We start from the raw sequence: 12,259 nt of genomic DNA, 5'->3' as shown, positions 1-12,259 counted from the left end.
TAAAAGCTCATCCCTGATTCCTACTTCCCATGTGCTGCCTTGACGGTGGCAGATGCTGATTGCCCCCCAAACATGCAATGGTCCCTCTCAGATGCCACTTTTACGTCTCAGCCGCAGCTTGCTTTCCATGTCACCACACTGACCTAGCCGCCCTTTGCAGCACCTTCACTCCCCTTGCAGTTTGGGCTTCACTGGTCACGTGGATTATGGTGAGCATTGTGACTTTAACTCCTAACCTCTTCTACTCACTCTGTTACATTAGGTTACAAACTGGTCTCTATTTATGAATATAAGTAATTACCTTATCTTAGCTGTATTTAATAAATAATACCTCTTATCACTATTCACCAAGAGCAATACATGTCATTACACACTACTCAGAAAAGGACTACTACAAGACTAAAGATTCTCTCATATACAAAGAAATCACTTTGGATAATCTGCATAGCGTGGAGAAATGCATAACAGACTTGGAATTGGCGCCAAGAACAGCAATATTATAACAATGCTGGCAAACATTTCTTACAAATACTTCAAGTGGCAGTACAAAACCGCAAGCAGTATATACACTCAACTATGGATCTTCCGATCAAAATGGACTTCACACAAAGTGGATAAACTAAGTACAGTAGATGGTGGCAATCTGTGGCACTGTCAAGCCCCCACCGCCAATCTATTGTATGTGCTTATGAAATGTCTTAAATCTGACAACTGGTGTTTTTCTTCTGCCATACTTGCCATGCTCTGGGGCAGCAGCAGGATTTAATCCCCTAGAAGGCCATCTGAGCCCAGGAGCAAGGCTCCAATGCCTGGGGAGCACTTTTCAGTGCACAGGGTTCCCGTGAGCACGGGCTGCTTTTCTTCTGCCACACTTGTCGTTGCCTAGAGGAAGCTACATTATTCCATCCCCCAAAAGGCCACTTAAGCCCAGGAGGAGGGGTCTAAGGCCCAGGGAGCGCTTTCAGTGTACTGGGTTCCTGCGAGCATGGGATGCACACGGGATATGCTAGGGCACATGTCTGGGTACTGGGTGAAGACCGGGCCAAGAGGGGGATTGCTTGCCTGCGCCGGTCCGTGGCCAGTTGAGTCTGGGTTGGGCCCCCCTTTAACATCTTCTTTAGGCTTGAGTAACTGTTCAATTTTTTTTAATTCCTAGCAGCCTACTTGCAAAATTGTTGGGGCTTCAAATTATTAATCTCCTACCCAGTTGTTTTAGCACTGGAGAATGGGAAAACATAAGAGGCATGCAGTTAATGTGGAGGAGGGGGAGAAGAAGAGGCCCAGACTGCAGAACACTATTTTGACTTTTTTTTTTTTTTAATGATGCAGTTGGGGCCTTGTTGGAGGAAATAATCAAGGTGGAAGATCAGTTGGCCACCTTTTACACAAATGTTTCTGTTGCTGAGGCCCGTGTTGAGCACTCGTCGCAGATCTTGCCCTTCCAAACTCTATCCATGGCTGCTACCCATAACAAGTCTCTGGAAGCACTGCCCTTGATAGAGCCTATTGTTATGATTCCCCCTCTTCTGGCTGCCAATACACTGACGACTGTTAAGCCTAAGAACAAAATAAGTGCATCCTACTCCCAGATCCCACTGGCAAAGAACCCAGGGAAAAAGACAAGGAAGACTGCTGTGTGGGAGAATATTTTGGTTACCTTGGGAGGCCCTCAAAGCCTCTCATCTGATATTGCTGTAAAAAGTTTGGATGCAGTGGTTCCCCTTACTAACCATTCGAACAAATTTGAGGAAAGACAGGAAAAAGTAGAAGGGGGACTGGGTTATACAGTTAAATTACTGGATAAGTTGGAATCTCAAATTTTTCATCTGGCTACCCCTTTCTCTAGTACTCCCTCCTCTGCACCTCAAGCTTATAGTCCTTTGCAAACAGGGCTCACTTATGTTTCAAACACCAGAGCCTCCTCAGTCCCTAAAGATAAGGATACGTTAAGTCGCCCTATGGTTCTTTCACAAATCCATTAAGAGGGTGCCTGTCATTCTCACTTGCTTCATATCCCTGCTCATCACACCATGGTTCATGCACCTGTCACGCTTAATGCCCATGAGCATAAGATGGAAGGTTTGTCAAATCCTACTAGGAACACCTGTTCTCAGAATCACTCTAACATTGTGACTCCAGCTGACTCCACTCCATAAAAGGTTACCTTACAGTTATCCCCTGCTTCAACACCTTTTATTTGTATGATGGTCAATGTGCCTCCGCTTAAAAGGGGGGGGTAGGGGGGAGCAGTAGAGAGTTATAAGGAGATTAAAAACAAAGTGGTTTATTGGCTATTGAGTCACTTGGGTTTTTCACATCCAGTCCTGTTTAATGAGATTATTATGGTGCATAGGGTGGGTTGGACTGGTGAAACCAATAAATCAGGCTACGGCGATTGTATTGTGGTAAATGTTAGGAATCGCAGGTAGGTGCAGCAGATTTTGTTCAACCCTAGGCACAATTTTTTACTGAGGTCTGACATATTGATTCACCCCTTGGTATTCTTTTACCCACCTAGGAAAGTTGTTTTCTCCCAGGAGGTGATGGCTGGTACATCCTATCCTGATGGATAGGTGATTGATCCCTTCCTAACAGATTTGTATCTCTATCTCAGCTCGATGAGCAAGAATGACTCCTGGCTATTTAGGTTAGTAGTGAGGTGGACCCTAGAGGGGGCAGAAGCATCATCTGAGACTTACAATAAACGTGGGATATTGAGCTGGAATATTGCAGGGGTAAGAACTCTATGAACTGATGACCATGACGTTAGTTTGTTAAAATCCTCTGGAATTGTTTGTCTCCAAAAGACCTGGGATACTTCAGGGCATTCGCTCCTTGATGGTTATGCTGCATACTATGTTAATGCTACAACTTTGTAACATGGCAGAGCAAAGGGGGGCTGGTGACATTAGTGAACCAAGGTTTAGAATGTGATATGGAGCAAGCTTCCTATAATTTGCTACGTTTTTGGAATGTTTCCTTGTGGCTCGGACTATTTCTCCACTGATTTGCTTTTAGGGAATTTTAACATATATCCTTGTTAACTGTGTGGCTCTACTGCATGGGAAGATGACCCCTTAATGACTTATAGCAAGTGCATTTTACTCATTACGTCCAGGAGGATTTTTTTTTAAATATTCTGCTTTCAGAATGTAATTTTATACAATTTTTGTCTATGGAAGAGTGCAACTTTCCCAATCTAGTACCTATATTTAAGGGAAGAAGCCTTAGCTGATTTGATCTATGCTTGTATATTGCCCTTTCTCACCAACTCAAAAAAGTATGGAATATCCATGATCCGCTTTTGGTGGAGTTTTGATGGTATGACTTTGGTGGTAAGAAAACCAAGTAATATAAGGAAAATGTCACTTACCCAGTGTACATCTGTTCGTGGCATATTACGCTGCAGATTCACATGCTGTGCACTATTCCTGCCATCTAGTGTTGGGCTCGGAGTGTTGTTAAAAGTTGTTTTTCTTCGGAGAAGTCTTTTCGAGTCACGGGACCGAGTGACTCCTCCCTTTCGGCTCCATTGCGCATGGGCATCGACTCCATCTTAGATTGTTTTCCCGCATAGGGTGAGGTAGGAGTTGTAGAATGAGAATACTAAAGATGTCCATGCAATAAAATAGCTATGTATGTACATAGTTTGTGCAAAAGGAATGTTTATTTATATATATACAATCTACAATTGCGATTTAAACGGCTACAGGCTCCCGGGGAGGTGAAAGGGTGCATGTGAACCTGCAGTGGAACATGCCACAAACAGATGTACACTGGGTAAGTGACATTTCCGTTCGATGGCATGTATATCTGCAGATACACATGCTGTGCATAGACTACAAAACAGTAATCCTCCCCAAGTGGTGGTCAGCCTGTAGGAGTTTAAGTCGTTTTAAATAATGTTCTTAGTACAGCCTGTCCTACTGTGGCTTGTTGTGTTGGTAACACATCTACACAGTAGTGTTTGGTAAACGTATGAGGTGTAGACCAAGTGGCTGCCTTACAAATCTCTGTCATTGGTATGTTACCTAGAAAGGCCACTGTTGCTCTTTTCTTTCTAGTGGAGTGTGCCTTTGGTGTAATGAGTAACTCTTTTAGCCTTGAGGTAACAGGTTTGTATGCATTTGACTATCCATCTGGCTATGCCCTGTTTGGATATGGGGTCACCAGCATGGGGTTTTTGGAAAGCAACAAACAATTGCTTAGTTTTACGAATTGGTTTTGTTCTGTCTATATAGTACCTTATTGCTCTTTTTTACATCTAATGTATGCAGTGCTCGTTCTGCTACTGAGTCCGGCTGTGGGAAGAAGACTGGGAGTTCCACAGTTTGGTTTAAATTAAATGGTGAAATTACTTCTGGTAGAAATTTTGGATTAGTGCGGAGAACCACTTTATGTTTGTGTACTTGTATAAATGGTTCTTCGATAGTGAACGCCTGTATTTCACTAACTCTTCGTAGTGAAGTGATGGCTATTAGAAATGCTACCTTCCAGGTTAAGAATTGGATTTGGCAAGAATGCATGGGTTCAAAAGGTGGGCCCATGAGTCGTGTAATTACAATATTAAGATTCCACAAGGGCACTGGTGGGGTTCTTGGAGGTATGATCCTTTTTAGTCCTCCCATAAAGGCTTTAATAACTGGTATTCTAAAAAGTGACTTTGTATGTTTAATCTGCGGGTAAGCAGAGATTTCAGTGAGATAAATTTTGATTGAGGAAAAAGCGAGATTTGCTTTTTGTAGGTGTAGTAAATAACTCACAATGTTTTGTATGGAGGCATCTAACAGTGTGATTTGGTTTGCTTGGCAGTAGAAAACAAACCTTTTCCATTTATTAGCATAACAATGCCTTGTTGGTGGTTTCCTTGCCTGTTTAATGACATCCATACACTCATTTGAAAGGTTTAGATAGCCAAATTCTAAGACTTCAGGAGCCAGATTGCTAGGTTAAGCGATGCTGGATTGAGGTGTCTGATCTGTTGTTTGTGTTGTGTTAACAGATCTGGTCTGTTTGGGAGTCTGATGTGAGGTACTACTGAGAGGTCCAACAGTGTGGTGTAACACGGTTGGCGACCCCGCGTTGGTGCTATAAGTATTCGTTTGAGTTTGTTTTGACTCAGTTTGTTGTCTAGAAAAGGAATGGTGGGAGAGGAGGAAAAGCGTAAGCAAATATCCCTGACCAACTGATCCATAGAGCATTGCCCTTGGACTGAGGGTGTGGGTATCTGGATGCGAAGTTTTGGCATTTTGTGTTTTGTTGCAAACAGATCTATGTCTGGTGCCCCCCAGTGGTGAAAGTATTTTTGTAGTATCTGGGGGTTTATTTCCCACTCGTGAGTTTGCTGGTGATCTCGACTGAGATTGTCGGCTAGTTGATTGTGAATGCCTGGTACATATTGCGCTATGAGGCGAATGTTGTTGTGAATTGTCCAATGCCAATTTTTTTGTGCCAGGAGGCATAGTTGTGACGAGTGTGTGTCCCCCTGTTTGTTTAGATAGTACATTGTTGTCATATTGTCTGTCTTGACAAGAATGTGTTTGTGGACTAGAAGGGGTTGAAAGGCTTTTAGTGCTAGGGAGACCGCTAAAAGTTCTAAGTGATTTATGTCTGTGTAGTTGTCTTTGTTGATTGTCCCATTGTCCTTGTATATTGTGATTGTTGAGGTGTGCTCCCCACCCAATCATTGAAGCATCTGTTGTGAGAATGGCGTGAGGCACCGGGTCTTGAGATGGCCGCCCTTTGTTTAAATTTACAGGGTTCCACCTTTGAAGCGAAAAGTGTGTTTGGCGGTCTATCAACACTAGATCCTGAAGTTGGCCCTGTTCCTGCGTCCATTGTTTTGCTAGGCACTGCTGTAAGGGCCGCATGTGTAGCCGTGTGTTTGGGACAATAGCGATGCATGACGCCATCATGCCTAGGAGTTTCGTGACAAATCTGACTGTGTACTGGTGATTTGGTTGAATGTTTGACACCATAGTGTGAAATGATTGAACTCTCTGTGGGCTTGGAGTGGCAATTGCTCTGTGTGTGTTGAGTGTTGCTCCCAAGTATTGTTGTAGTTGGGATGGCTGCAAGTGAGATTTTTGGTAATTTATAGAGAAGCCTAGTTTGTGTAGGGTATCTATTACATACTGCGTGTGATTTTGACACTGGTGTTGAGTGTTGGCTTTTATTAGCCAATCGTCGAGATATGGGAATACGTGCATGTGATGTCTCTTTATATGAGCTGCTACTACAGCGAGGCATTTTGTAAATACTCTGGGCGCTGTTGTTATCCCGAAAGGCAGTACCTTGAATTGGTAATGTTTGCCCTGTATGACAAATCTGAGGTATTTTCTGTGAGATGGATGGATGGGTATATGGAAATACGCATCTTTTAGATCCAGTGTTGCCATGTATTCTCCATGTTTTAGTAAGGGAACTACATCTTGTAGTGTGACCATGTGGAAATGTTCTGATTTGATGAAGAGGTTTAATGTCCTGAGATCTAAAATTGGTCTTAGTGTTTTGTCTTTTTTGGGAATAAGGAAATATAGGGAATAAACCCCTGTTCCTTTGTGGTGGTGAGGTACTAGTTCTATGGCTTGTTTTGTTAATAGTGCTTGTACCTCTATTTGTAACAGGTCTAGATGTTGTGCCGACAGTTTGTGCGCTCTTGGGGGAACATTTGGAGGGAAATATGTGAACTCTATGCAGTAACCATGTTGGATAGTTGATAGACCCCATGTGTCCGTGATTATTTCTGACCAATGTTTGTGGTAAAGTGTTAATCTTTCCCCTACTGGTGATGTGTGTTGGGGAAGTGTGACATTGAATTAACTGTTTGTTGCTGGGGGCCTGCTTGGTGGGCTGAAACTTTCCCCTTGATCTTGGGAATTGTCCCCTTAAGGATCTGCGAAACCCCCCTCTCTGATATTGGGACTGGTAGGTGGGTTTTGCTTGAGAGGTGGATGCCTCTGAAGGTTGCTGTCTAAAACCTCCCCTAAATTGTGGTTTCCTAAATGTCCCTCTATACTGGAAAGAGTAGAGCGCGCCCAGGGCTTTGGCCGTGTCAGTGTCTTTCTTCATCTTTTCGATGGCTGTGTCCACTTCCGGCCCTAACAGTTGCTGCTGATTAAATGGCATGTTTAATACTGCCTGCTGTATTTCCGGTTTGAATCCTGAGTTTCGTAACCAAGCATGTCTCCTGATTGTGACAGTCGTGTTTACAGTTCTTGTGGCAGCGGAATCCAGTGCCGAACGAATCTGATTGTTGGAGATGGCTTGCCCTTCCTCTACTACTTGTTGAGCCCGTTTTTGATACTCTTTAGGTAGATGCTGAATGATATCACTCATTTCATCCCAGTGAGCTCGGTCGTAACGGGTGAGGAGGGCCTGCGAATTTGAGATACGCCATTGGTTGGCAGCTTTCCAGCCGCGTCAAATTTGCGGCTCTCTTTATCAGGAGGTGGTGCATCTCCTGATGATTGCGAGTTTGCACGTTTCCTTGTGGCACCAACCACTACAGAGTCCGGTGGGAGCTGCTGCATAATGAACACTGGGTCCGACGGGGGTGGTTTGTATTTTTTTTCCACCTGCGGTGTGATGGCTCTTTCTTTTACCGGCTCTTGAAACACTTGCTGTGCATGCTTAAGCATGCATGGTAGCATAGACAGGCTCTGGTACGACGCATGCGTGGAAGCCAGGGTATTGAAGAGGAAGTCATCCTCCAATGGTTCCGAATGCATACTGACATTATGGAATGTGGCAGCCCTGGCCAAGACTTGGGTGTACGAGGTGCTATCTTCTGGTGGAGATGGGTTTTGAGGGGTAGCACTCAGGGCTATTGTCCGAGACAGGGGGGATCGTAGAGGTCCCAGGGGTCTCCATCATCCTGCGTTTGCACAGTATGTGTGGGTGACTGTGCAGTGGGCGTGCCAATTGGTGACCCTGTCCTTAGTGGCGAATGTGGTGGAGACATTTCTGGCGAGAAGTGGCAAGTTGGTGATTTCTCTCTAGCCACTTTAGCTCTTGGTTGATCAGTCTCAGTCTCTGTGTTTGAAAGCCAGCTTTCTCTTAAATTTGAGAGGAGGGGCAGTTTGGATCTTTCCAGTATCCTTATGGATCTGAATCCATGCCTATGTTTGGTCAAACTCTTCGATGTCCAGCTCCTCTTCAAATCTGTGCCTCTCCTTCAGTTGTTTGGAGAGCCCATGTTCCTCTGTGTAAGAGGTCTTTTTCGGCTCCGAAGCCATTTTTCTCGGCACCAAAATGCCCATGGTGATGGTTGGCCTCGGCTACGAAAGGCTCTTTCGAGGCTTAGTGGCTTTGACAAGGCGATAGCGACTTTTTTCGACGCCGGGGTCTCGGCTCGAGTCAGATGACTTCGGCACAATTTTGGCCTTTTTCGATGCCGAAGGTGTTGCTTTGTCACCGCTTTTTTTATGGGTCGAGCCATGGCCTTCAGGCAGTGGTGTCCCCGAGGCCTTTTGTTTCTTTGGCTGAGTTTGGGGTTGGGTTGGGCAGGCGTATTCACTTTTTGGCCTGCTGTCGGTGGTTGGTCCCCGTCGGAGTCGTCCGATTCCGATCCCTGGATGGAGATAGCCATCTCCTCCTCTTCGACGTCGAGGTGTTGCGATGATTTCGACGCCATCTGCATGCTTCTCACCCTCCGATCTCTCAAGGTCTTTATCTATCGAAAGGCCTTGCAGGCCTCACAAGTATCCTCTCTGTGCTCCGGTGACAGACACAGATTACAGACCCGATGCTGATCTGTATATGGATACTTAGCATGGCATGTCGGACAGAAACGGAAGGGGGTCCGGTCCATGAGGCTTCGACGACGGGTGTGGTCGGGCCGACCAGGCCTCGGCTGGGCGCGGAAGCCCCGAGGGGCCACCGAAATGGTTGTCTCGTCAGTGCCGATGTATCGATAAAAGATTTTTCCCGAACGCAACAATACCAATTTTTTTTGGATGATTTTAATACTTTCCCCCGATTCGAATCACGGAGCGAAGGGGAACACGTCCGAACCCAATGGCGGAAAGAAACAATCTAAGATGGAGTCGATGCCCATGCGCAATGGAGCCGAAAGGGAGGAGTCACTCGGTCCCGTGATTCGAAAAGACTTCTTCGAAGAAAAACAACTTGTAACACTCCGAGCCCAACACTAGATGGCAGGAACAGTGCACAGCATGTGTATCTGCAGCTACACATGCCATCAAACATATACTCTTAACAAAGAAGAGCCGCAGGATAGCTTGGGCCAGGGTAATTCTGGGTGACTTCCTCAGGAATCTGATACAATCATGTAGTAATGATTGTGAAGCTTGTCTACAGTGAAGACACCGAACCAAGTTATTTTGGACTTGTTTTCAATTATATGTAAAGAAGTACAGACTGCTCTTACCAGGAAAGGGAAAAGGGTGGACAGCTTCGGACCTGAATGGTTTGATAAAAACTGCTTGAAGGTCCATAAAGTCCTGATGATGGCTCTTCACCAGAAACCAAGGTCTAAAGAGGTATTAAAGGAGGCTAGAAGGCAGTATCACTTGACCTGTAGGATTCAGAAGAATTATCTTAAATGAGGCTGGGGAACAGCCGTAAGTGGCATGTGCTCTAAGGGATTGCTCAGCTGTCTGGAGAGTGGTAAATCAGCCCCTGTTTAGTGAGGCATCTGCATTAGTTATGGATCAAACTATCCCAGCACCGGATTAGGCAGGCCACTTTGAGTCGATTTACAATATAGAATGTCTTTTTCCATCTAACTTATCTCTCCTTAGAGGGGGAGAGCTGCATTTTGACAGGGATGAAGTGGCAGAGGGTATAGCGGCCCTTTTATCCGGATCAGCTCCTGGTCCAGATGGAGTGCCTAGGGATATTTTTAATTCAGGTGTAGATCTTTGAGCCCCTTTAGTTACCCAACACTTGAATGCAGTGGCGCAAGGGCATATTCCCTCTTCCTGGCAAAAATCAGCAATTGTTCCACTTTTCAAAAAACTGAACCGAGCCGACCCAGCTTATTATTGGCCGATCCTTTTAGTAGATGACAAAGTGAGGATTATAGGTGGGTACCACTGAATCGTCTGACAGAATGGACTGAGAATGGTAAGATATTGTCAGATATTCAATACAGTTTTATACCAGGACGGGGGATGATTGAACAAAATTTGAATCTGTATCTATAAATTAACAAGTACTCTACAGTTTAAAAAATAATCTATTCATCTTGCCTTCATGGAACTCAGTACAGCCTTTGAAACAGTGAACCGATTGAAGCTTTGGGCTGTTCAAGAGGTCCGTGGGGTAGATAGTGCCCCTGTGGCCTTTTTTTGCAAGATTTTTATGCTGGGCTTGAAGCTTCAGTAAGATGTGGCCCTAATGGGAAATGTACAATACATTTTAAGTTAGGGTGAGGAGTCCACCAGGGCTATATTTCAGCCCCCTGCTTTTTATCTTATATATTAACCAGTTAAAGCAGTTTTTAGTTAAACACTGTAAGGATGTATAGAAGGTTGGGAACAGACAGGTCCCAGTTTTACTTTACGCAGACGATACAGTCCTTATCATACACACTGCTAACGGATCTTTAGCTTCTGTTAGACCGCTTTTATGAATTCATGGATAGTTTGGCCTGGAAAACGAATTTTATTAAATCGTATACTATATGGAGTAGCATATAGATTTGATGCTTTTTCCAGGCAACTTGGCTGTATCCACATTAAAGCCACACTGAATCTTTAGAAGCCTAATGTGTCCTGGCAGTTTCATTTAGCTCTGGGATCTGGGGCTATAAGCCCTGTTACCACACCCACGGTGCTGAAATCATATTCTTTAGGAGAATTCTGAGAATTCCCCAGAGTGTACCATCAGAGATAGTGCATGAGAAATTGGGAGTAGGGCACATTTGTGATAAACATTTGCCCCTTGTTAATGTGGTTTTCTATTTAGATGAAAAATGATTTGGAATTTAAAAGAAACATTTTAATAGACTGCCTGGGTTTGGATTACTGCCATCTTATCTCCTGGCTGCATTATGCCAGAAGTACTTTTAGGTGACATTTAAAGAACCACACTTCTCTCTGATCCAGAGCAAATTTTGCAAAGCAGCTGTCTAGCTGGTCAAGGAGGCATTTTGCTCCAGTGTGCAAGAAAAAGGGTCTGAACGCATGCGGTCTAACAGGGTGTGTGTTCATTTCGCATGAACTTGGTCCCCCAGGTTACAGCTGGTGGGCAGAAGCCACCTGAGCCACCAATTTGCACATGTGAAATGACTGCTGCACTGGACACTTTACATACTATTTTTATCTGCCCTAAATTCATTATCTTACAATATAGGTTTATACGTCCCCTCTTTTTGTCAATGAATTTTATGCAAGTAAGGCCTGCTTTGATCGAGTCAAATTTTTTGTTTTCATTTATCGTGGTTTTTAGCGGGATGTTTCACTCTTAACGAAATGTGATGTACTGTTTTTAGGTGAATTTATTGCACTGTTACTCGCTGGTACTGTTATGATTTACTGTGTAAAATCAAATAAAGAAATCATCTGCGAATTCCATAGTTTTGTGATTAAAAAAAAAAAAAAAAAAACAATGGATTATATAAATGTCGAATGTCAGAAATTGTGAAAATAAACTTCAAACTGAAAGATAAAGGCTCCTTTCTTAAACACATGGAATAACTTCCTAAAACTTTACAACTGTTTGGGTTCTTCGCAATCACCACAATGTACCTTTCACAAATATTCAACTAAAGGTTTTGTGCTTTTAAGTGAAGTATTACATTTACACTGTAATGTCTACATTTATATCTCTTCATCCCTTCTCCCAATTGCTTCCGCACCCTTCCTGTGTGGCTTGAGAGTTCGCACTTTTCCTGTGCTACTTTGCCATTGCCCCCCCCCCATCATCCACCCACTTATAAAAAGAAACACTTTTTCACGTTGTATTTTCTTTTTAGTTACCGATCCAACCTGGATCTGTAACTAAAAAGACAAAGAGCTCCCAGGTCAATTTGTAGGTAAGCGCATGTGTGGTTTGCATGCCTACAGAACAAACACACTAAAGCAGTGGTTCCCAACCTTCTGATTTCTGTGGACCCCCACTTTAACATTAATGGAACCCAGGGACTCCCACTGAATCATCATGGGAATTCGGGGACCCCCGCCTGAGTCACTACTGGAACCTGGGGGCCTAATTTGTCAATATTTGTTAATATTTTTTTTATTTTCTAGGCTCTCGCGGACCCCCTAAGATGGCTTCGCGGACCCCCAGGGGT

The 12,259-nt window shown here is 44.0% G+C and overlaps 1 protein-coding gene across 2 annotated transcripts in view; it reads right to left on the bottom strand.

Annotated features, from left to right (window-relative positions):
• The window catches only part of POLG2 (DNA polymerase gamma 2, accessory subunit), a 176,772-nt gene that overhangs the window by 24,375 nt on the left and 140,138 nt on the right, over positions 1-12,259 (bottom strand). The window lies entirely within an intron of this gene.

Source organism: Pleurodeles waltl, chromosome 7, assembly GCF_031143425.1.
Source record: "Pleurodeles waltl isolate 20211129_DDA chromosome 7, aPleWal1.hap1.20221129, whole genome shotgun sequence".
Classification (NCBI taxonomy): Eukaryota; Metazoa; Chordata; class Amphibia; order Caudata; family Salamandridae; genus Pleurodeles; species Pleurodeles waltl.
Note: the sequence above shows the minus strand (reverse complement) of the source record. Positions and strands in the feature narration are given on the sequence as shown.